We start from the raw sequence: 25,591 nt of genomic DNA on the forward strand, positions 1-25,591 counted from the left end.
GGCACCACCACGTTTTCTTAATTATTTTTTTCCCACGGGCCCACTCTCCCGTGATCACGTGGCCCCGCCCCCCTGTTCACGTGGGCACTGCCGGCTGATCACGGGCCCCGCCCCCTGTTCACGTAGCCCTGCCCCGCTGTTCACGTGGGCACTGCCTGCTGATCACGTGGCCCACCTCCCTGTTCACGTGGCCCCGCCCCCTTGATCACGTGCGCACTGCCAGCTGATCACGTGGCCCCGCCCCCCTGATCACATGGGCACTATGGGCTGTTCACGTGGCCTGCCCCCTGTTCATGTGCACACTGCCGGCTGATCATGTGGCCCTGCCCCCTTGATCACGTGGCCCCGCCCCTTGGTCACATGCACACTTCTGGCCAATCACATGGCCCCTCCCTCTGATCACGTGCACACTTCTGGCCAATCACGTGGCCCCGCCCCCCTGTTCACGTGGCCCCGCCCAGTTTGATTGTAAATTAAAGAATTAAGAGAAACAAGGAAGGATTTCTAGTTCCTGAATGTTTCCGGCATCTACACACCCGGGCAGAGCCCACGGCCCACGGCCCCCGCCCCGTGACATTACCCGGAGCCAGCCGGGCCGGGCTGTTCACCTGCTGCCGCAGTTTGGAGCTAAAACAAATGATTGTTTTTACCAGGTTATAAACCCTTAATGGAAATACGAGCAGCTCATTAACTCTAATGAGAGCCATCACGGCGGATGCGTTCCGGCGGACGGAGCCCTGGCCACCGCGGTGAGAGGGCTGTCCGTCAGCCCCCGGGCTGGGCAGTGCCAGCTGCAGTGAGCTCTCCGGTCCCGAACCCGGAACCCGGCCAAATGGGCCTGGCCAAACCCAGCCTGCTCGCTGGACCTGACTCGGACCCTGAGCCAGCGATTTTCAACCGTGTTCATCTCATGGCACACACACGAATGCCTACAATTCTGCAGCCGCCCAGCCGGGCACGGCTCCGTGGTTGAGCATCGACTTACGAACCAGGAGGTCAGGGTTCGATTCCCCGTCAGGGCACGTGCCCGGGTTGCAGGCTCCATCCCCAGTGCGGGGCGGGCAGGAGGCAGCGGATTAGTGATTCTCTCTCATCCTGGATGTTTCTGTCTTTCTCTCCCTCTCCCTTCCTCTCTGACATCAATTAAAATATATTTTACAAAAATGACCTGCACACGTAACAGAAGAAAACCGAGTGGATGATGTGCCTTTTAAATCCTAAACCACAGACCCCATAAGCTCTCAGCTACCGCCCCGAGCAGGCGTTTCTCCGTGGCCGCTCCAGGGACACAGCCCCGGGCGCACGGCGTCCCCATTTCCTACCAGAGCGTCCCCCGCTGGCCCTCGCCTTCCTGGCTGATTCCCGGGGGTTTGCGGTGCATTTTCCCACGGCGCTGAGTCCTCAGACCCGCCTGGCAACCGAGGCGGGCCGGACCCGGGGCCGTGGGCACCTGTGTGCGCAGGCAGGGGCTTTGCGCGCTGCGAGGCGGCGGCACGCGGGGGTGACAGAGGCTCCAGGGGTTCGCTTTGGGGCCGGGACGCAATTTCTAAGGCCGTTTCTAGGGGGGAAAAAAGAGGTTCCCGGGGAATCTGGACGCGAGGAGCATGCACCCCTCCCTTCCCCGGCCCCGCCCGCCAGTCCCTAACCTCCGCCCCAGAGGAGGAGGCCCAGGGCGCACCGGGCAGTTCGCTCCAGGTGGCCGCCTCCAACCGGAGCGGGCAGTGCGCACCGGTGAGCAAAGGCCCAGGGGCTCCCGCAAACCCCCGCAAACCCCCGCAGGTTAAAGGAATTCACCTGAGATGAACTCGCCCCTCCCCAGGCCCCGGCCCGCGCGTGCACCCCCGACACAGCCCCCCGCGCGCGCGCCCCTACAAAGTAATCCATTGATGAATTGATCAACGAACGGCCCTTCTAACGTTACTTATTATCAGAGAGAAGCTGGACTTAAACTGTGACTGGGGGGGGGGGGGGAGGGAAGGGACAAAAATGGCAACTATGTTTCAAATCCTGTTCCAGCTGCGACATTTGCCTGACGTGGGATGATCTCAGCCCAACGCCCCCGGCCCCTCCGCCCTCCCCGCCCTCTCCGCCCACAGGGACCGGCCTGAGACCGTGCGTCTTCGCTTTCCGTTACCTCATCGGGATGCGCGTGATGGGAGCTTTATTCCCCAGGAATGAAAATGATGCGCAAAACGCACGTGAACAGCGCCCACCAAAGGGTTGCGTCCTGCGTGGGAGGCCTCGGGTGGTGAAGATAGAAGCACAGGTTTAATTCACTTCGTCGCCAAGGATCAAACCACCATCGAGCGAAGGAGTCCTGTCCCAGCTGGTGTGGCCCAGTGGATAGAGCGCCGGCCTGCGGACTGAAGGGTCCCTGGTTTGATTCCTGGTCAAGGGCACAGGCCTGGGCTGTGGGCTCGATCCCCAGTAGAGGGCGTGCAGGAGGCAGCCAACCGATTCTCTCTCATCACGGATGTTTCTCCCTCTCCCTTCCTCTCTGAAATCAATAAATATATATATATTTTTTTATATAAAGAGTTTGTAAGCAAAGACCTGCGTTTCTCATCCTTTCCCGGAAAACGAAAGTGATACTTTATCGTCAAAATGGAAACTCTCTGAACCTGCGTGTGTGAGACCACTTCCCCTTTTTTGTTCGTTTCGGTCCCCCGAGGAGTGGGAGAACCCCGAGGTCTTTTTGGGGGTTCGGTTCCAGGAAACTGAAGTGTGTTCCTGTGCCCCCTCAGTGACACCTCACAGCCGCTCGTCTAGAATGTGGACAGCGATACTCGGTCGTAAAACAATGTGTGCTCGATTTCACAGCCGGGAAGCGCTTTCAATGCAGCCAGCGACCAAGCTCTGTGCTTTTTTTGGGGGGGTGCGGGGGGGTGGTGCTCAACTCCCTAACAAACCAAACAAACAAACAAAGTGCGGTTAGCCCGGCCGGCGTGGCTCCGTGGTTGAGCGTCAACCTAGGAACCAGGGGGTCAGGGTTCGATTCCCGGTCAGGGCACAGGCCCTGTTATGAGCTCGATTCCCAGTAGGGGGTGTGCAGGAGGCAGCCGGTCCATGGTTCTCTCTCATCATGGATGTTTCTCTCTCTGCTCTGCTCCTCTCTGAAATCAACAACAACAAAAATATACTTTTTTAAAAATATATATATTTTATTGATTTTAGAGAAGAAGAGGGAGAGAAACATCCATGATGAGAGAGAATCATGGATTGGCTGCCTCCTGCACGCCCCCTACTGGTGACTGAGCACGCAACCCGGGCACGTGCCCTTGGCCGGAATCGAACCTGGGACCCTTCAGTCCAAAGGCTGACACTCTATCCATTGAGCTAAACCAGCCAGGGCGATATACTTCTTTTTTTTTTTTTTAAGTACATTTAGCAAATGTCTTTCCATGTGTGGGTTCTTACAGCCACAACGGCTCCCTCAGCTTCGCCGTCCGCCTCCAGGGACACTGTACGGCGGTTTGAGGGGACACACACATCCATCCGCAACCTACCCAGGCCCCAGCGAGGGGACTGTGGGGTCCCCCATCCTTAAACCCCCACCTGGGCTCAGGAGCTGGGGGGCGGCTCCAGGCAGCTGTCTAGGCTGCCACCTGTGGGCCTTCCAAGGAAATGCACCCCAGGAGAGGCGAGGAGAGCCCTCCTGCTGGTTAGGGTCCAAAAAACGCTGCTCATGCCTGGCCAGCGTTGACCTGTGAACCAGGAGGTCAGGGTTCAATTCCCGGTCAAGGGCACAGGCCTGGGTGGCGGGCTCCATCCCCAGTGTGGGGCGTGCAGGAGGCAGCCGATCCGTGATCCTCTCTCATCATGGATGTTTCTGTCTCTCGCTCCCTTTAAAATCATAAAAAATATATATATTTCTTTCTTTCCAAAAAGTGAACCCACGGGAAAGGCGCTCGGGGATGCCACCTTATGCACCACCGCCGCCTCCTCGGATGGCGCGGTCTGGTGCGCGAGGCATGTTGGTCTCTGCCCACATTCCCGCAGGCCAGGCTGCCCGGATCTGAGGGCCCCCCCTCCCCCGAGGACAGGGGCTGGCTGCCCCCGGTCCGTCCTCCGGGCCTCTGAGGAGCTGCTGGAACTAATCCGTCCCGTCCGCCTCCCTAATGGGGTGATTGGCAGGCACCTAAAGAGGTATCGATCGGTCCCGTCCGTCAGCGCCCGGTCCCCGCGGCTGTCCGCGCGGCCAAGGGTTAGCCCGGGGACGCCTGGGATGGCACACGCTTCCTCTATGGGTCCCCTAGGACCTGCTGTGGACGCGGTGGGGCGGGGGGGGGGGGGGTAACCGCTGTCACCGCCGTCATGACAACCGGACCCTCCGGCCGCCCAGAGGGTCCAGGGAGGCCTCCCCTTCTGCCTCCTGTCCTCACCGCGTGTGCGTCTCGGGGGCTCTGGTCACCCTCACGGAGCGCGTATTCCCGTCGCTTTGAAAGATAAATCCTCCTCGTCTCGTGGCAGGGGCGGGGGAGGGGCGCTCCCCAGCTCACAGCAATTTTTAAAAATATATTTTTATTGATTTCAGAGAGGAAGCGAGGGGGAGAGAGAGAGACATCAATGATGACAGAGGATCGTGGACCGGCCGCCTCCCGCACGCCCCGCACTGGGGATGGAGCCCACAACCCGGGCGTGTGCCCTTGACCGGGAATCGAACCCAGGACCCTTCAGTCTGCAGGCGGACGCTCTATCCACTGAGCCACACCGGCCAGGGCCCAGCTCACAGCATTTTAACAGACCTCCCGACGGCTGGACCAGGAGGCCCGGCTTCCCTGCTCACGTTTTACTGGCAACTGGCCCGGACAGGCGGCCACGCGTGTGATTACAAATGCCCGTGATCGGGGCTGCGGGGTGATGCCTGATCACCCTTTCCTGTTAGGAGAACCGGCGTTCCCCGCGGTGATCACACCGGGAACTAATGGGGGCAAGTCCGAGCGGCGACGTTGTAGAAGCAATTACACTCCCGGCCGAGCGGCCTCGCTCTGGTCACGGCCGTGTTCCGAGGGACGATCTGAAACGTGCTTGTTCGTGCACGGGAAGTGTGGCTGTACACGGAGTAAAGCGCACACGTGCGTGTAAAACGCCGCCTCAGGGCCCGGCCGGCGTGGCTCAGGGGTTGAGCGTCGACCTATGAACCAGGAGGTCACGGTTCGATTCCCGGTCAGGGCACATGCCAATGGGTCCCATGTTTCACTCCCTCTCCCTTTATTTATTTTTTAAAAATATATATTTTATTGATTTTTCACAGAGAGGAAAGGAGAGGGATAGAGAGTTAAAAACATCGATGAGAGAGAAACATCGATCAGCTGCCTCCTGCACGCCCCCTACTGGGGATGTGCCCGCAACCAAGGTACATGCCCTTGACCGGAATCGAACCCGGGACCCTTCAGTCCGCAGGCCGACGCTCTATCCACTGAGCCACACCGGTGAGGGCTCCCTCTCCCTTTAAAACCAATAAAAACATTTTTTTTTAAAGTCCCTTTCCTGCCCTGGCTGGTTTGGCTCAGTGGATAGAGCGTCGGCCTGCGGACTGAAGGGTCCCGGGTTCGATTCCCGGTCCAGGGCACATGCCCGGGTTGCAGGCTCGATCCCCAGTAGGGGGCGTGCAGGAGGCAGCTGACCCATGATTCTCTCTCATCATGGATGTTTCTCTCTCTCTCTCCCTTCCTCTCTGAAATCAATAAAAATATATTTAAAAGAAATCGCTCAGAAAAGATTGCTGGAAGCCTTATAAAAACTTGCTTTTCTCAGAACTTTTAGCCAATAGGATCCTTACCTTTTCCAGCGTCTGACTCGGGGATTAAGGTCGACAGGACTGGCCTTTTCGGGCCTAAGAACAGCACCCCTGGGCGTCTGGCCTCAGGGAGGCCCAGGCAGCGTATGGCTCACGGTTATTAGGGGGGAAAGTCCATTTTAGATTTTTCTTTCTTTCTTTTTAAGAAGCTGGAGTTACCGGCTCGATGCCACGAGCCAGGCCCTGCTGTGTGTCCGGTGCTTTAAGGGGAGGAATGTGACAAGGAGGAAAGTTCCTCCTGAAGGCGCTGAGCCCAGCCTGCCCCTCCCTGGGCCACCGGCGCTCCGGGCGGGAAGCAGGGGAATGCGCCACGCCTCGGCCAGTTCCCGGCTCGGCCGGACGACACCGGATGTCTGCGGATTCCCGGAGGCCGGTCACTGCCCAGCCGGCCGGCACCTCTGCGGGCTGAGCAGGCCGCGTGTGTGAGTCACCACCTCGTCCGTCCGGTTAATAGGCAACCACAGCGCCCCGGGGGGTCCTCCCGCCCTCGGCCTCCACGTCCACATTCCTCATTCCTCCCTCCTTCCTCCGGCAGAAAGCCATCGGCGGCTCCCAGAGCCATGGGCTCCTCCCCGCAGCCGCCAGCCACGCAGGCAGAGGGCGGGCGAGAAACCCCGCTCGGGCCGCCGGCCTGTCCCCGCACGCACACGCTTTACACACCTGAGAGACAGGGAGCTTGCTGACCTCCCGCTCCCGGCCCCTCCAACACGCTGTCACACCGCGTGGAGCCTCCTGAACACACACACACACACACACACACGTGTTGGGCCCGCTCACACGGCCCAAGTCGCCTCCGTGGTATTTAATACAGAGATAGCCCAGTATTTGCATTCTCCCCCCGGTAAAGGCGATGGTTTTAAGGCAGGGCTCCTCAAACTTTTTAAACAGGGGGCCAGTTCACTGTCCCTCAGACCGCTGGAGGGCCGGACTATAGTTTAAAAAAAAACTGTGAACAAATTCCTATGCACACTGCACATATCTCATTTTGAAGTAAAAAAGCAAAACGGCAAAAACACCCGCACGTGGCCCGCGGGCCGTAGTCTGAGGACGCCTGGTTTAAGGTTAGTTAGTGCCACCCAGATGGGATGGAGAGAGAGAGAGGGAGAGAGAGGGAGAGAGGCAGAGAGAGAGAGGGAGAGAGAGAGAGAGAGAGAGAGAGAGAGGGAGAGAGAGAGGGAGAGAGAGGGAGAGAGAACCTTGCCCCATGATAAATATTTTCATTAAAAAACTTTTAAAAAGTTCAAAAATAGGTTCTCCTCTCCTCTGTCTTGTCAGCCCATGACTTAAGACCCAAAACTAATCTCCTTTCCATGGGAGCCCGTATTTCAGCGCTGTCGCGGGCCTCCGCCGGGAGTATTGGAACACGATCGTTTTTTATTTTGTTGATGTTACCGACAGCTTTATGTCACAAAGCAATCTCGCACGGTGTCGCCCCGCGCCGGGGCGCCGGGGTCAGCCGCCCGCCCGCCCGCCCTCGAGGGGGCCGCCCGCCGGGCTTATTAAACGGCCCGGCGATGGGACCGGACGGCCCCATAAAGCAACATCCCGCCGCTTCCCGCGCGTCGCTCAGCGAAGAGACGGCTCCCGGGCGGGCGGCGCAGTAAACACCCGGCGGGGAGGCCCGCGGGGGGCTCGTCACGCGTCTCAGGAGCCGCCTCAAAAGTGTACTTCAAACCAAGGGGTTAGACGGAGGAACACACACACACACACACACATATGCATACACATGCATACACATACATGCACACATATATATACATGTAAGCACATACATGCACATGCACACACAGAGGAAGACATGCACACTCATACATGCACACATATGCACACATATATGTACATAGACATGTACATGCATATGCATACACACAAGCACATACATACACATATGCACGTGCACACAGAGAGGAAAACACACACTCATACATGCACACACATACACACAGAAGACACATGTATGCACATAGATACATAGACACACACACATGCACACACACACACATGCCGCAGGGACCGGCCGGGGCTGTGTGGCCGGCAGGCGCGTGGGGCGTGGGCCCTCCGAGGGTCTCGGGGGACCGAGGGGTGGTGTGGACGGAGAGCGCCCCTGGGTTGGAAAGAACCTTCCGGCTGTCGACGTCAGGCTGCTCGGGTGTTTCCGTGCTGCCCGGGGCCTCCACGCGTGACAGAGCTGCACGTGGGAGAGAGGTTCCATCGGAAGAACCCAGTCAAGATGATATGGGAGCCCGGCCGCCCGGCGTGGCTCCGTGGCTGAGCATCGACCTAGGAACCAGGAGGTCACGGTTCAACTCCCCGTCAGGGCACACACCCGGGTTGCGGGCTCCATCCCCAGTGGGGGGCGTGCACGAGGCGGCCGGTCCCTGATTCTCTTGCATCATGGATGTTTCTATCTCTCTCTCCCTCTCCCTTCCTCTCTGACATCAATAAAAATATATCTATTTTTAAAAAGATAACATGGGAAGTACTTGTTGAACGATGACCTATAACATCTGGTGTGGAAATCTACACGTGATGATAAAGAATCAGAAAAAAAAAGAAACACCCACGGGCATCTGTTCTGACCGACGCGGGGTTTCCCCGTCGGGTCTCAGTTCAAACCCATCGTCCTTCTCATCGCAGTTTCCTCCGGTGGGTGACTGGCCGTATTTGAAAAAAAAAAACAAGAACCCCGGGGGAAAGGTGAGCCCGCCCGGCGTGGCTCAGCGGCTGAGCGTCAACCTATGAACCAGGAGGTCAGGGTTCGATTCCCGGTCAGGGCACAGGCCCGGGGTGCGGGCTCGGTCCCCAGGGTGGGGCGTGCGGGAGGCAGCCGGTCCGTGATCCTCTGTCATCGTGGATGTTTCTCTCTCTCTCTCTCTTCCTCTCTGACATCAATTTCTTCTCCTCGTACACAGGCTGTGGTTTCAGGCCAAAGACAACCCCTCGGATCAGTACCTTTTAGTAAGTGTGTCATCGGCTGAGTCTCTCTTCACCTTGGGACTGGGCCACACATCTCTCACCAGGACAGAGACTGCCTGATGGGGGGAGGGGGGGCTGTTAGCAAACCCCCTCTCCCCCTCCTCCTCCCCCTCCCCGAAGGATCATTACTAAGAGACAGGGACCCCACCCCTGCTCCCTGGACGCTGACAATCTCCCCCCCCCCCGCCCCCCGCGCCCTGCCTCCCAGCCACGCTCCGAGACGCTGCCCTCGCCCCGGCCCCCGGTAAATCATCCCCCTAAGCGTATCTGCACCCCATCATTTTTTAAAGTCACAATCTTGGCGGTGTCAACTTGTCAAGGGTCAAAGGGAAGAACGGGCCGGACGCCCCGATCCATCTGCCGGTAGGAGCTGTCTCATTCCATTTCAAATTACCTGCTGCGGGCGAGGCGGGCGCCGGACAAACGGCCTCCCTCCATAAACCGTGACAGGCCGCGCGCTCCGCCCATCACTCACGCGGGCGGGCGGCCCCGGGCTCTGTCATTAACTACTTGTAAACGGCGGCCCGGGGTCAAGTGACCCTGCGGGGCGGGCGCGGACATAAATACCGGCTGGACAGTTTAATGCCGGGAGACAGGTCCGCTGGGATTAAAGCCGCGCGACCCTCTCGAAGGGTGGGCGCTGGGTGGAGGATGGGGCTTTGGGGTGGGGCCTCGGGGTCCCGCCGTCCCAGGGGTTCCGCGTAAGGGACCCCGGGCCGACCCAAATGTCCTGTCGACCACGCAGAACCCCTCACCGGAGCCGGCGGGAAACTGCACGTAACGCCCAGCAGCCCGGCCGGTGTGGCTCAGCGGTTGAGCATCGACCTATGAACCAGGAGGTCAGGGTTCGATTCCTGGTCGGGGCACATGCCCGGGTTGTGGGCTCCATCCCCAGTTGTGGGGCGTGCAGGAGGCAGCCGATCCATGATTCTCTCTCATCATGGATGCTTCTCTCTCTCCCTCTCCCTTCCTCCATGAAATCAATAAAAATATATTTTTAAAAAATGAGACTGATGCTAAGCTGATGAGCTTCAGCAGATGGAGATCTTCAATGACTTACGGTTAACGTCGCAAACAATTAAAAAAAAAATAGTCCTGCCCTGGCCGGTGTGGCTCAGTGGATAGAGCGCCGGCCTGCGGACCCAGTGGTCCCGGGTTCGATTCCGGTCAAGGGCGTGTAGCTGGGTTGCAGGCTCCTCCCCCCGCCCGGGCCCTGGTCGGGGCTCCTGCAGGAGGCAACCCATCCATGTGTCTCTCTCACATCGATGTTTCTCTCCGTCTCTCCCTCTCTCTTCCGCTCTCTCTCTAAAAATCAGTGGGAAAATGTCCTCGGGGGAGGGTGAACCCATAAATAAGAAAAGACAAACCCACCCTTCTGGAAAGTGCTGTGTGGGGTCCAACCGGGGAGCCCAGGCCCCGTGGGTGAGCAGAAGGCAGCCCCGGGCCCCGCCCTCCGTCCGCCGAGGCGCTGACGTCACGCGCACAAAGGCTCGGCCCGCGGCGGCGGCATGTGAATGAGCCCAGGACAATGCGGGCCACACACTGAACGCCGCAGGCGGAACAAAGGGACGGTCGCGGGGAGGAGACACCAGGCCGAGGGCCAGGCGTCGGCGATGCCTAGAGGGTCCAGGCCGGGCAGCCGGGCGCAGGGACCAGCCTCCAGTCCAGCCAGGCCCCCGGACCGGCTCTCTTCCTCGCCTCCCGCCCGCCCCCTGAGCCTCGGGGTCCTCGGTGTCAAAGCGAAGGGGGTACCGAGTCCCTCGTGGGACATTAGGGAACGGAGCTAAGATGCGTGATACAGCCCGGCCGGCGTGGCTCCGTGCTTGAGCGTCGCCCTAGGAACCTGGAGGTCAGGGTTCGATTCCCGGTCAGGGCACAGGCCCGGGTTGTGGGCTCCATCCCCAGTGTGGGGCGTGCAGGAGGCAGCCGATCCGTGATTCTCTCTCATCATGGATGTTTCTCTCTCTCTCTCCCTCTCCCTTCCTCTCTGAAATCAATTAAAACGTATTTAAAAGAAAGAGAGGCCTGACCGGTGTGGCTCAGTGGATAGAGCGTTGGCCTGCGGACTGAAGGGTCCCGGGTTCGATTCCGGTCAAGGGCATGTACCTGGGTTGCGGGCACATCCCCAGTGGGGGGTGTGCAGGAGGCAGCTGATCGGTGTTTCTTTCTCATAGATGTTTCTCTCTCTCCCTCTCCCTTCCTCTCTGCAATCAATAAAAACATATTTAAGAAATAAAAGAAGATACGATCTCTCCTTAGTCACAGTCGCCGTCCCTGCCGCCCGGCTGACGCCAACCCACCCACCTGGTGACATCATCGCCCCGGGCCGCGCTCCCGCAGGCCTCCCGCCCTCCCTCCCTCCGGGCGCCGTCCGACAACACGGACGGGATTCCCGGCAGAAAGCCCGCTCCCTGGCAGTGGCCTCCCCAGGCCCAAGGTGACCTTGAAACGGAGGGCGTGGCTCTGGGTCCCTTTGCTGGGCCTTGAGGGGCGAAGGAGGCCCTGTCCCCCACCCCCCGCAGGCACCCTCGGGATTGCCACACAGCACCCTCCTCCTCTTTCTGTCCTGGCCGCGGCGTGTGGTCAGCCGGAGAAACCACGCAGCCGGTCCCAGGGACTGCGGGAGCGCCTGGCGGGCCCCAGTCCCGGGCCTTTACCCACGACCTCCGACCTCCGGGAGCCCCAGGCCCTGGCCACCCCCCTGCAGGGCTCCCGGCCTCGCACCTTCACCCTCTGCCCTCGGCACCTGGTGGCGGGGGGAGGTGTTCTTTTTTTTAATCTTTTTTTTTAATACTCACCTGAGAATATTTTTCCATTGACTTTTAAAAAAATATATTTTAAGCCAAAACCGGTTTGGCTCAGTGGATAGAGCGTTGGCCTGCGAACTGAAAAAATATATTTTATTGATTTTTTTACAGAGAGGAAGGGAGAGGGAGAGAGAGTTAGAAACATCGATGAGAGAGAAACATCCATCAGCCGCCTCCTGCACGCCCCCCACTGGGGATGTGCCTGCAACCAAGGTACGTGCCCTTGACTGGAATCGAACCCGGGACCCCTCAGGCCACAGGCCGATGCTCTAACCACAGGGCCAGACGGGCCAGGGCTGGGCCGGTTTCTTAACTCCCAGCACGGCCCGGAGGGAGGAAGGGGAGGTGACTGTTGACCATAAGACCTCCCTCCCCCTCCCCTCCCCCCCCCCTCCCGCTCGGGGACGCGGGAGCCACTCTTGCTCTCCATCGGCAGGACTTCAGGAATGTGGACCCAGCACGCTGGCCCCGCAGCCCGGCCGGGCCCAGGTCGGAAGGTCTCGAGGCCACGCATGCCGACGGCACAGAGATAAGCGGCCGGGACGCCGCTGCCGGACACGGGGAAGGACGGAGCGGACCCTCCCGCCTCCACCGGGGCCGCCGGGCCTCAGCCAGGGCCCCACGGGCACCGGGTCCCAGGACGCCCGGGACCAGTGACACCCGGCGTCCAGGACAGGGAATCAGAACTCACCTTGCGCCCTGGCTGGTGTGGCTCAGTGGATAGAGCGTCGGCCTGCGGACGGAAGGGTCCCGGGTTCGATTCCCTGTGCGGGGCACAGGCCCGGGTTGCGGGCCCTACCCCCAGTGCGGGGTGTGCAGGAGGCAGCCGATCCATGATCCTCTCTCATCATGGCTGTTTCTCTCTCTCCCTCTCCCTTCCTCTCTGAAATCAATAAAAATATATTAAAAAATCCTCACCTTGCTGGGTGTCTCCTCCGGCCCCGGCTGGCCTGGGACCCGGGACGCAAAGCCTCCGTCCGAACGTCACGAGGATCAAACCCCTCATCCCAGGCCTCCAGGCCGGAAGCACCGGGCCCTTCAACCCACACCCGCCCGCCGCCCTCCCCCTTCACCCCCCGGGGGGCGGGGACACCCCCCTGGGCAGGGGAGCTGGCCCCGTGCAGGCCAGGGCTGCCGGGCTGCGTGCCAGAGGGTGAGGGCTGCGTGTGGTCTCTGACCGCCGGTCCCCGGGTCCCGTCCCCGGAGAGAGAGACCCCGTGGCTCTCACAGGTTTCGTGGTCGCTCTGTGGGTGCCGGGCGGGAGCCGCTGGGGCAGAGGAGTGCGTGGAGGGAGAGACTCCCAGTCCCACGGGCCCCGGGGTGGCTGGCAGCCGCGCCCCACTTTCTCTCCACTCCCCCCCCCCCCGCTCCGCCCCTCCCCCCTCTCCCCCCTTCCCCCTCCAGAGAACCAGCGAGAGCCCCCCCCCCCCCCCCCCGCACGGGCCTCCCTCCATCCTGAGCTTCACTTGCCCGGGAGGAGCCGCGTTTGCGGGCTCAGAGGCGCGCTCCCCGGGGTGAAACGGGGGGGGGGGGGGGCGCGCACCGGAGTCACCACGCTGCCCCGACGTGGGCGTCTGTGGGGATGGCTTCACCCCGGGGTTCCAGCGGGGTCGCTTTAAGGCACTGAACACGGAAGTTGGTCCTTTCCGGGGGACAGTGAGGAGTGAGGGGGGCAGGGAGCCCTGGGCACGGAGGAAGCTGCAGGTGGGGGGCTGGCTCCCCCAGGGGAGAGGGGGCTGGTCCGGGACGTGCCATCCCCCGGACGAAGAGGAAGCGCAGGGCAACGGCCTCGACGGGGCACTTCCACCTTGTGAACGGGGGGGGGGGGGGGGGGCACAGATCGCCGACTTCCTCCCGACGGCTGGCCGCCCTCGCCCTTTACGGGAGGGAGCCGCGGCGGGCAGGCGCTCCAACCTCTAACCTCTCCGGCCGATCGCCTCTACCTGTAACCCCCCTGCCCTTGGGGGGTCCCTGGGAACGGCGTTCCCAGGAGGAGACTTCCTGTGAGCAGTGACAGTGACAACTGTGCTGTCCGGTGCGTCCCGGGAGGACACAGACTTCCGAGAGCCCGGAGAGAGCGAGGCCTGGGCGCGCGGCATCTGCTCTGGGCGCCGTCCTCTGTCCGCGGCGGTTCCTTCTTCAAAAGCGAACACGTGCGAGGATCTGAAACAGGCAACCCTTCGAAACCGTGACTCGGGCCCCCTGCCTTCCTCCTCCCCTGCAACTGCTCCAGCGTCTCTGCTCACTTCCCGCCTCCGAGAACAGGAAGGTTACCAAAACCGCAGCCCGGCCGCCTGGCGCAGTGGGTGAGCGTCGACCTGTGAACCGGGAGGTCAGGGTTCGATTCCCGGTCAAGGGCACAGGCCCGGGGTGCGGGCTCCGTCCCCAGGGCGGGGCGTGCAGGAGGCAGCCGATCCAGGATTCTCCCTCCTCTTGATGTTTCTGTCTCCCTCTCTCCCCATCTCCCTCCTTCCTCTCTGAAATCAATTTTAAAAAAATTTTTTTAAAAAAAAGCAAGTTAATAAAACGTCCCCAACAAGCCATCGCTAACCTGAGGCAGGGCCGGTGGGCGGTTAGGAGCCTCTGGCCGCCCGTGCACACCTCCTCCGGTTACCGTGTCACCGCCCGCCTGTCTGTGCACGAGCCGCGGCCGCCTCCGGGCCGGTGTCCAGGCAGCCACGCGGCTCGGGGTGATTTTCTGCTCGGCTTCTCGTCCCCGCAGAACCGCCCGACCTGCAGGGCCTGGGGACTCTGCACGTTCCCGCTGGGGACCTCGGGCGGGGGGACCTCGGGCGGGGGGACCTCGGGCGGGGGGACCTCGGGCGGGGAGACCTCGGGCGGGGAGGGCACGGCCGCTCCCAGGTCCGCCTCGCTGGTGGGGTTTGCAAGGTCAGCGAAGGTCAGAGCATCTCCGCCGAGGCCTCCGGGGACGGGGGCGAAGGCCCAGACAGAACTGGATCCGCGGCGGAAAGGCTTGCATCTCAATGGCTCAGCGGGAGGCAGGGAAGTCCCTGGCGGGGCCTGGGGTGGGGGTGGGGGGGCGAGGAAGCTCCAGTTCGCACCTTCTTCTCTCTCCCCTGCGGTGCGAGGGGAGGGGGGTGGGGGGGGCTGTTTTCTCCCGGGTCGGGATAAACAGGCCCCAGTGACAGCGGAAAACGGGCGCCGAGGTGCCGGCCTTGTTTACGGGAAGCAGATAAACAACTTTATTATGATGATTATTTCATTGCAAAGCTAAGACCTGGAGGCTTGGAGTGCTGTGTGCTTGGCTGAGTTGGGGCGGGTGGGGGGGGGTGCTGGTGGCTCCCGAATCTGACAGGTGATCCAAACCACAAGGGGTGGGGTGGGGTGGGGGTGGGGGGGTCTTTGCAAAGAGGGGTGCAGCCTGGGACTCTGCAATCCGCTCAGCAGCCGGGAGCGCAGGGGGGGAGGGGGGAGGGGCCCTCCCCGGCCCACGCAGTGTGCGACATTCTCCCATCGTTTCAACGCTTCGGATCCCCCAAGGAATCCCGGCTCTGAGGGGTCCCCTTAGGACAGACGGGCGTGACCTTGCTCTCCGCGGCAATGCCCTCCACGAACCTGGGTCTGAAACAAAGACACCCTTCCCCGGGCCCAGCCACAACCCCCTCCAACCCCCTCCTGAGAGCCGGAGCAACTTCCCAGCAGCCCCTGGGAGTGGCCAGGATGGTCCCATTTCACAGACGAGGAAGTGGAGGCTGATAAAGCCCGCATTTCCAGGGAGGGGTCTTGGCTGGCCAAGGGGAGGAACTGACAGGGGAGACTTAATCTCAGGTCTGGGCCCTTACGCCGGCTCCTGCCCCACCCGGGGGGGCGGGACGGGGGGGGGGGGCGTGAAGGCAGACAGGAATGCCCCCAGCGGGGCGCCTGGACCTCCCGGCCCTTCTGTCCCGGCCCCAGGAGCACACGCGTGGCTGTCAGGACGTCACAGCCCGGCTCTGAGTCAGAGGCGTGTTCTGTGGGCGCAGCTGTGCCGGGTGCTGGCGGGAGGGGCCGCCGGGCCCTTTGAATGGCTGCGCAGAGGATGTGGCAGCAGGAGCTGACGGCGGAGGGAGGGGGTGGGTTCCCACAGCACAGGGAGAGAGGGCGTCCTGGCCGGGGCGGCTGCGCTGGGCTGCCTCGCGGGCAGGGGACGAGGTGGGCGAGGCAGGGGGTCGGGGGGACGGGGAGCCCGGGACGCGGCCACGCTGGGGAGTGTGTGGTCCCTGAGAGTCTGGACGTTGAAAGGTGCCCAGGGGACAGCGGAGCCCGGGCCCTGGACCTGGGCTGGAGACAGGCCACGCCTGCCCTGGGAGGAGGGGAGGGCGGGAGGGCGGGGCGGGGTCCTTGAGGGGGTGGAGGCTGCGGCCAGGCCCGGCCCCCAGGCCAGCGAGACCCTGAGGTTGAAGGAGAGGTGCCTGGGGCTCCTGCCCGGCCTCCGACGTCTCACCCTGTGTAATCTCGACAACAGCCCACACCGTGGTCGGCAAACTCATTCGTCAGCAGAGCCAAATACCAACAGCACAACGACGGACATTTCTTTGGAGAGCCACATTTTTTAAACTTAAACTTCTTCTAACGCCACTTCTTCAACATAGACTCGCCCAGGCCGTGGTGTCTTGTGGAAGAGCCACACTCAACGGGCCAAAGAGCCGCATGTGGCTCGCAAGCTGCGGTTTGCCGACGACAGACACGGGCGAACAGCGCAAAACGATGCCCCCAGTCACCCCGTTTCAAACGTTAAACAGGCCAACGTCAGGCCCTTTGAAACCAAACTCCTGCTCTGACGTGAAGAGGGTTCGCTCCCACGACCGGAGCCTGCCGGCCGGGGTGACTGGCGGGCAGTGGGAACTGGAGCTCAGAACCCCGGAGCCGGGGCGGCCCAGTTCCTGAAACCGCCTTCCGCTGACCCCGGCAGAACGGGCTCGGGGCTGGACTCGGCCTCTGAGGCCTCGGACGGCTGAGCCAACGCTCTCCCCTGCGGAGGGAGCCGCAGTCAGAAACAACCGTGGGCCTGCGAGGCCTCAGGAGTTTCCAGTATCTGCCCGGCCGGCGTGGCTCCGTGGGGGAGCGTGGACCTCTGAACCAGAGGTCAGGGTTCGATTCCCGGTCAGGGCACAGGCCCGGGTCGCGGGCTCCATCCCCAGTGTGGGGCGCGCAGGAGGCAGCCGATCCGTGATTCTCTCTCATCACGGATGTTTCTCTCTCTCCCTCTCCCTTCCTCTCTGAAATCAATAACAATAATATTTTTTTAAAAAGGGGAGTTGAGAACACCTGACTGTCAGTGACTGCATCCCTAACCTCTGCTCTGTAATGAGGCCGCTGCCTGCCGGCTCGCCGTCTCCACCATCGTCCTGTCGGTGAGCGGCGCGGGGCGCCTGTGCGGCCGTGCGGACCCCCTGCCGTCGTGTATGTGTGTGTGTGTGTGTGTGTGTGTGTGTGAGTGTGTGTGTGTGTCTCTCTGTGTGTGTATGTGTGAGTGTGTATGTATGTGTATGTGTGTGTCTGTGTGTCTCTCTGTGTGTGTATGTGTGTGTGTGTCTCTGTGTATGTGTGTGTGAGTGTGTGTGTCTGTATGTGTCTATGTGTATGTGTGTGTGTATGTGTGAGTGAGTGTGTGTGTGTCTGTGTGTGGTCACTGCTGTGTGACTCGCTCGGCTCTGACGGCCACAGGCGGGCTGGGACAGACCTACAGGCCAACAGTCAGCGACCGGAATAACGTGGCCGCGCGGCCGGCCGGCGGGCACGGCGTCCCTCCCGTCAACAAACGGCCAGGTTAGCTCAGAGCCACCGGAAGCTACGTGGCTGTTAACCCCCCCCCCCCCCCCCCCCGGTCGCCAACCTTTCGGACCGACCGCGGTTTGAACAACACCCGCCGAGCTGCGGCCGACCCTCCGAGCGGGCGTGTTCAGCGGCGCCTCCCACCGCCTTGCTCCCGGCCTGTTAGGGGCTTTTACGAGTCTTTTTTCTTCTCGCGTCACACAGTTCCCATTCCAACTTCACAATTCACAGAAGAAAAAAGGCGCTGAGTGACTTTTACCCGGAGTCTCGGGGCCACGCACGGCCCAAATCTCAGGAGCCGGTAAGGACCGGACGTGCCACCACGCGGTGCCGCCTCCTCACCTTTTCTCCCTTAAAGAAGTAACTGGTGAGCCCTGGCCAGTGCGGCTCAGTGGATAGAGCGCCGGCCTGCGGACTGAAGGGTCCCGGGTTCGATTCTGGTCAAGGGCACATGCCTGGGTTGTGGGCTCCATCCCCAGTAGGGGACGTGCAGGAGGCAGCCGATCCACGATTCTCTCTCATCATGGATGTTTCTCCCTCTCTCTCCCTCTCCCTCCATCTCTGAAATCAATTTTTTAAAAAAAATGTATACGTTGCGCCCTCACCGGTGTGGCTCAGTGGATAGAGCGTCGGCCTGCGGACTGAAGGGTCCCAGGTTCGATTCCGGTCAAGGGCATGTACCTGGGTTGCGGGCACATCCCCAGTAGGGGGTGTGCAGGAGGCAGCTTATCGATGTTTCTCTCTCATCCATGTTTCTAACTCTCTATCCCTCTCCCTTCCTCTCTGAAAAAAAAAAATTTAATAAAATATATTTTTAAAAATGTTAACGTCGCAATTAAAAGTGACCACCCTGGCCCCGGCCGGCATGGCCCAGTGGTTAGAGCGCCGGGCCTCGGACCAAAGGGTCTCGGGTTCGATTCCCAGTCAGGGGCACGTACCCCGGTTGCCTGTCCAATCCCCAGCCCCCGTCGGGGTGCGTGTGGGAGGCAACCGATCGCGGTCTCTCTTTCACATCCATCTTTCTCTCTCTCTCTCTCTCTCACCCTCCCTCCCCTCCACTCTCTCTAAAAGTCCGAGGAGAAACTGTCCTCGGGCGAGAACCAACAACAAGAGCGGGTCGCGCTGAAACGGAAAAGCAGCCACCGGCTCCGTCGGCAGGTCCTGCCCGGACGCCACGGAGACCACGCTGTTCGCGCCGGAAAAGGAGCCGCAGAATGAACCCTGCGTCTTCATCGCGGCGTCATTTCATCTCCCACGTGGAGGCCCGGGTCGGACCCATTCATGGAGGCGCCCGGAGCCCGCCTCCCCCGATGCCCAGGATCCCCCATCACTGCGCCCGGCCCCTCCGCCCGCCGCGGTCAGCGTGGAGTCCTCCTGAACACGCCCGTGGGATGAATAGACGTGCTGTGAGGATTATCTATGCGGCAGCACGGGGGGGGGGGGGGGGGGGGGGGGCGGGGGGGAGATGAAAACAAGAAACAATTCCCTTATTCAACGGGCACTGAGCAAACCTCAGGATAAAACCCTTTGTTTACCTTTATAAAATATATATTTCATTTCAGAGAGGAAAGGAGAGGGAGAGAGAGACATCCATGAGGAGAGAGAATCATGGACCGGCTGCCTCCTGCACGTCCCACACTGGGGATGGAGCTCGCAACCCGGGCCTGTGCCCTGACCGGGAATCGAACCCGTGACCTCCTGGGTCACAGGTCGACGCTCAGCCACTGAGCCCCGCCGGCCAGCTGGGCTTGTTTTTGTTTTTCTCACCTGCCTCGGGGCTCCAGTCCCACAGCAAACACACCTGTGCAGGGAGCTCCCGTTACCGACGGGACTCGAACCCAGGGCCCCCCGTTTGCATCTCAGCACCTCCCTCCCTTTGTGTGCGGCCCCTGCAGAGGCTCAGCCAGGTCAAAGGGCAGGCAAGGCGGGGGCGGGGGGGGGGGGGCCCTCCCGCGGCCCCGGGGAGCTCAGCGGAGAAAGGTGGACACTCCAGGTTGTTTTAGCCAAAGGCAGAGCCCAAGCCGGCCGGGCGGTTAAAAATTCACCCGGCATTGTTCTTCCTTCTCTCTCTGCCCCAGCGAGGGCGGGGGGGCGGCGGGGTCCGGGGAGCAGGCCCGGCTGTCCCCTGGAATCGCTCCTGGGTCCATAGCCCACGTCGTTCCAATGTCGGGGGGACGTAGGGGTCCCAGCGCCCCCACCAGGAATGGAGCCAGCGGCCCCTGGGCGCCCAGGCTGGTGCGCCACCACGGAGCCACGCGGGCCTCAGCCACCCTGCTGGGCTGTGGTCCCTGGACCTGGGGCGGGGGCACCGCACAGCTCCCCCTCCCCCCCCCCCCCCGTCGGCCCCGGCCCCTCTCCTGACTCAACTTCACACGGGAAACTCCCTGAAAGTCAGCCTCGCTCCAAACAAAAGCCAAAGACCGTCTCACCTTGATGGGGACCTGCGCCCCCCTCCCCCGCCTCTCCGGGCCCCTCGGTCCCATTCTCTTCCAGGGTCAGAGCTCCGGCCGCTTCTGCAGGGGAGCTGCCCGCCCGCCGCTGCCTCAGGGCCTTTGCTCGCACCGTCCCTTCCCCAGAATCCAGCTCAGGGCCCCCTCGGGTCAGCTCCCAGGCCTCCTGAGGGGAGAGGCTGAGGGAACCTCACTGGACCTCAACGCCAGAGCCCCCCACTTCTCTCTCTCTCTCTCTCTCTCTCTCTCTCTCTCTGCTTTCTCTTTGTAGCACTGGCGGCTCAGCGGCTCCCTCGGGCCTCAGGCCGGCCCGGCCCTCGCCCGCAGCCACGCCCTGGGGAGAGGTGGAGGGCTGGCTTCTGTCCAGGAGGCAGCTGGGTGCTGACCTCCATCCGTGCTGACCCGCACCCAGCCCGGCCCGCCGGCTCGACCTTCGCCTCCCGAGGGCAGCCACCCGGATGGGCACCCTAGTAGCCACGCGGCTGCCCGACTAAATCTCTCTCCGGCTCTGCCTTCCCAGGAGACAGTGAGAAGAACTGCTCTTCAAAATGGTACATGAGCCCGGCCGGCGTGGCTCAGTGGTTGAGCGCTGACCTCTGAACCAGGGGGTCAGGGTTCGATTCCCGGCCAGGGCACATGCCTGGGTTGTGGGCTCCATCCCCAGTGTGGGGCGTGCAGGAGGCAGCCAATCCATGATGCTCTCTCATCACTGATGTTTCTCTCTTCCTCTCCCTTCCTCTCTGAAATCAATTATATGTGTGTGTGTGTGTATGTCTCTGTGTATATATATGTATATATGTCTCTCTGTGTGTATGTCTCTGTGTATATATATGTATATATATGTCTCTGTGTGTATATGTGTGTATATATGTGTGTGTACATATATGTCTCTGTGTATATATATATATATATGTGTATATGTACACATATGTCTCTCCATGTGTATATGTACATATATGTCTGTGTGTATATGTCTGTGTGTATATATGTCTCTCTGTGTATATATATGTCTCTGTGTGTATATATGTCTCTCTGTGTATATGTGTGTATATGTGTGTATATATCTCTGTGTATATGTGTGTATATATCTGTGTGTATATATGTACATATATGTCTGTGTGTGTATATGTATGTTTTAATAGGAAATAAAACATTGCAGCCCTCCCGCTGGAAGACACTGCTGTGGGCCTGTGGTCCTTGATGGTGAAATTCTTGGCAAACAAAGCAGAGGCCCTGGGCCCCCAGGAGCCGGCAGGTTGGCCCACTTCCTCTCCCCTGCGGACCGGAGTGCAGGCCGGGTCTTAAGTCCTGGTTTTACATATGAATGAGGAGCCGGAGGAAATTCAAGCCGTGGGTGGTTAACACGGTTTCACTATTAGTTCTCATTACGCGCATCACAGACCTTAAACACGGGCCTGGGCTGCCCGGGAGAGGCGAGGGGGGCGGGGGCGAGGGGCGGGGGCGGGGGAGGGACGGGGGGGGGGGGGCGGCGGGCACGGCATCTTTGGCCACAAAAAATGAACGTGCAGTCAGAGTCATCGGCCGGACAGGGGACCTGAAAGAGGAGAGACTTTGGGGCTCCTCCTTCCAACACCCGTCCTGGGCCGAGGGGGACGGGGTGCGGGATTTGCTGGGAGGCACAGGCGCTGGGACGGAGGCCTGCGGGCCGGCTGCAGCCGGGCGGGGACCCTCCCCGGGCGCAGGAGGGCGGGGAGGGCTTCCGTAGGCCTGCCCCGGACCCCGGACCCCGGGCGGGCGCTGGGGCTGCTGGCCACGGCGATGAATCTCATCGCAAATCACTTTCCAAAGCGACTTCTCTCAGAAAACCCAGGCACCTGCTCACAGACGGCCCAGCGAGCGCAAGCTGAATCGGGAGCCTCGCTCGGCTGGCCCGTGACCGCGCCCTCGGCCACCGCAGGGGCCACAGGCGGGCGGCTCTGCCCGAGGACGCGTGGCCGGGCGTCTCCGGGAACCGGGCGGCAGGACAGGGGGCTGGCCCAGGCCGTTCCCGGGGGCCGGACAGCTTTCCCCGCAGCTCGGCGATGGCAATGGCGAGAGATGCGGGCGGGAGATGCGGGCGGGAGGTGTGACGGTACGTGCCCAGGGCCCCTCCGCCCGACGTAACAACTAACTAACCGGCGGCAGGTGAGCCCTGGCCGGGGCCGAGGATTCGGCTTTGAAGAGCACAAGGCAGACAGGAAGGTCAGAACCTCTGTGAGGCGACGGAGCCTGTGTCCACGGTCAGAGACGGGCCTCCGGCTGCCGGTTCTCACACGGACACACGGACACACGGGTGGGGGGGGCACCCCACACGGCACCGCAGCCCCGCCCCGTGGCTGCCCTGTCACAAATGGGGGGACACAGGGAAAAGGGGGGAGAATCACAAATACCAGCTCCTTGCCCGGCCGGCGTGGCTCAGGGGTTGAGCATCGACCTATGAACCAGGAGGTCAGGGTTCGATTCCCGGTCAGGGTTCGATTCCCGGTCAGGGCACAGGCCCGGGGTTGCGGGCTCGATCCCCAGTGTGGGGCGTGCAGGAGGCGGCCGATCCATGATCCTCTCTCATCGTGGATGTTTCTCTCTCTCCCTCTCCCTTCCTCTCTGACATCAATACAAATATTTTTTTAGAATTAAAAAAAATAAACACATCAACAGCTCGCTTCAAACACGTGTCCTTTAGAAACCGGGGCCAGGGTGCTTGCCCAACACCTGGGGGTCGGCGGAACATCCACATCCGTCCTGCCGCGACCCGGTGACCCCTCCAGAGCCAACCCGGTTCCCCCAGCCCAGGAACCGGTCCGATCCCGATCACGCCGGCACTCGGCTCTGCCTGGGAAAGGCCTGCAGGCTCCACCTCCCGAGGGAACAGGCTTGTGGAAACCGGGGTCCCCGTCCCCCCCCCCCCCCGCCCCCGCAGCCACCCCAGGCTCCCTTTCTGGGCCGGACTTTGGATCCGGGACCCAAAGGCGGGAGAGTCCGCGGCCGTGACGCCTCCGTGTGAGCGTCCGTTTCTCCATCCCAGGGTCCTGCGCCCAGAGGCCCCGGACACACCAGCGCCGGCCAGCGGGGAGCGGCTGGGACTGCTGCATCGCCCCACACGGAGCGGGGAGCCGGCCCAGCCCGCCCGGGGCCGCACGGGCTCCGGGTCACACAGGTCCCGGCCACGGACGTTTACCCAGGAACGGAGACGGCCTCTGTGCGTCATTCCAGGCGCTTTTAAAACGCCGACCGCATCCCAGAGGCTTGTCTCGCTGCCTTCGATCAGAAGGTGCCCGGGAACGCAGAAATCCGCCCGGGGAAGTGCAGCCGCGGCTGAGCGGTGCCTCGGACACCAGGCCCGGCGGCTGGCACGTCGGTAAATAACCAGAAAGGGCCGGGCCGTTTTCATTATGGACCCGCTCTCGCCGCGCTGTCCCGGGGGCGCCCGTGGGAATCCTTCTTCGGGGAGAACGCCGCTCCACGCACGCACGGGGCTCGCTCTGATCCATCAGGCCCTCCCCGCCCGGCGCACCTAAGTTGCTCAAAAATTGCCGAGACCTTGGGTCAAGGAGACGCTCGGCGGCTCTCAGCAGAAAATGGGCTCCTCGCCGCCGAAATGGCCACTTAAGCAAGAATGCGGGGATGATTTATCTCGCGCGCTCGCAGCCGCGGCCCCACTCCGGCGAGGCCGTGACGGCGCCATCGGTCAGGGGACGCACGCGGGCACCCCAGCTCAGTGCCTGGCGCGCCGGAATTACCTTAATAAAAGTTCAATTGCCCACGTCCCCGAGAATAAAAACCGCTGACAGTAACAGCGCGGGAGTGTGAGGGCCAGCAGCCCGGAACGCAGACGCACGCACACCTGCGGGGGCCGCGTCCAGACGGGACGCCCTGGCAGGTGGCGGTGCTGGCGGGCTGCGGGCGGAGGGTCAGAGGCAGGAGGCGCGGGGCGGAGAGGAGCCGCCCAGAGCGGAGGCGACTGCTCATCGTGTCACTGCTGTGGCCCCGGACCCAGCAAACATGGTGAGTGAGTGGGTGGGTGGGTGAGTGAGTGAGTGGGTGAGTGAATGGGTGAGTGAGTGAGTGAATGAATGGATGAGTGAGTGAATGAATGGATGAGTGAGTGAATGAGTGGGTGAGTGAATGAGTGAATGGGTGGGTGGGTGAGTGAGTGGGTGGGTGGGTGAGTGAGTGAGTGGGTGGGTGGGTGAGTGAATGAATGGATGAGTGAGTAAATGGATGAGTGAATGAATGGATGAGTGAATGAATGCATTAGTGACCGAGTGAATGAGTGAACTGAGTAAATGAATGAGTGAACTGAGTAAATGAATGAGTGAATGAAAGCATTAGTGAATGAGTGACTGAGTGAATGAATGAGTGAATGGATAAATGAGTAAATGCACGAGTGAACCAATGAATGAGTGAATTAATGAGTAAATGAGTAGGCGAATGAATAAATGAATGAATAGGTGAATGCGTGCGTGCGTGCGTGAGTGAATGAGTGAACCCCACTTCCTTTTATCGACTTACTGATATTTATTAAGCGAAGAACGCCCCGCAGGACGAGAGAAGTTGCGCGTTTCAGGGAACAAAATGAGGAAGGAGGTGACATTTACACTGAATTTCCATTCTCGTCATCTTTCCCATGGAAACCATAAAAATAACCTGGACATCACTGAGACAGAAACAGCCTCCTTCCTCGGGTCATCAAATCTGCTCTCCTGCCGGCCGCGTGGCTCCGTGGTGGAGCGTCGACCTGTGAACCAGGAGGTTCAGGGTTCGATCCCCGGTCAGGACACAGGCCCGGATTGCAGGCTCGATCCCCAGTGGGGGGCGTGCAGGAGGCAGACGGTCCGTGATTCTCTCTCATGGATGTTTCTCTCTCTCTCTCCCTCTCCCTTCCTCTCTGAAATCAATAAAAACGTATTTTTTTAAAAATCTGCTTTCCTCAGAAACACCTGTCCCGGTGTGCAAATCCCCGATATTAGCCCCATAAACGATACCCTGGACACTGCCCCTGCCTGGGCTCAGCGACTCTGCAAAGAGGGTGGAGACGGCACCCCTCGGCGAGCCCTGGCCGGAGCACGAGGGTCCCTGGGCCCGCGCCTCACCAGGGACGGGGCCCTCCCTCCCGGGGTCCCGAGGCCGGGCAGCCGGAGTTTCCCCCTCGCGGGGAGGTGCCATCGAGGCGGGCTGTCTCCTTGGCGTCGCACGGAGCCCAGAGCCGTGAGCCCGAGGCCCATCACGCTGAGACGTGGCGCGGGCGGGACGCGGCGCGGGGGAGGGTCCGGGCCCGTGTGCGTCCTCGCTGCCCCGTTTCGGCTGCTTTCCCGGTGGCAGTGCCCCAACCCCATCGGCTCACCTGCAGCCGAGGTTAACGTTTCCCCGCCTTTCGGGCTCGGCAGGGGAGTCCCATGAGGCAAAGCTGCCCAGTCTCTGGCACAGAGCAGCCGGCGGGCTGTTCTCCAGCACCGGGCTCCCCTCAGGACACCTGCCTGTCACACCTGTCCCCGCCCCTCAGGACACCTGCCCGTCACACCTGTCCCCGCCCCTCAGGACACCTGCCCGTCACACCTGTCCCCGCCCCTCAGGACACCTGCCCGTCACACCTGTCCCCGCCCCTCAGGACACCTGCGTGTCACACCTGTCCCCGCCCCTCAGGACACCTGCCCGTCACACCTGTCCCCGCCCCTCAGGACACCTGCCTGTCACATCTGTCCCCGCCCCTCAGGACACCTGCCCGTCACACCTGTCCCCGCCCCTCAGGACGACACCTGCCTGTCACACCTGTCCCCGCCCCTCAG

At 61.5% G+C, this 25,591-nt stretch overlaps 1 protein-coding gene and 1 long non-coding RNA gene across 2 annotated transcripts in view; both read right to left on the bottom strand.

Annotated features, from left to right (window-relative positions):
• Positions 1–505: 505 nt before the first annotated feature.
• Positions 506–6,870, bottom strand: LOC307094569. Its single transcript, XR_013813100.1, has 3 exons — positions 5,783–6,870; positions 2,135–2,363; positions 506–1,558 (listed from the first exon to the last, which is right to left on the bottom strand). It is a non-coding gene; the product is annotated as an uncharacterized lncRNA (long non-coding RNA).
• An 8,563-nt stretch (positions 6,871–15,433) lies between these two features.
• The window catches only part of KIF14 (kinesin family member 14), a 76,930-nt gene continuing 66,772 nt past the window's right edge, over positions 15,434–25,591 (bottom strand). The window contains exon 28 of the transcript XR_013813095.1: positions 15,434–16,655. The gene's annotated coding sequence lies outside the window, so the exon portion shown is untranslated. The remainder of the gene's footprint in view (positions 16,656–25,591) is intronic.

Source organism: Cnephaeus nilssonii (assembly GCF_951640355.1).
Source record: "Cnephaeus nilssonii genome assembly, chromosome: 23".
In the NCBI taxonomy this organism is placed as follows: domain Eukaryota; kingdom Metazoa; phylum Chordata; class Mammalia; order Chiroptera; family Vespertilionidae; genus Cnephaeus; species Cnephaeus nilssonii.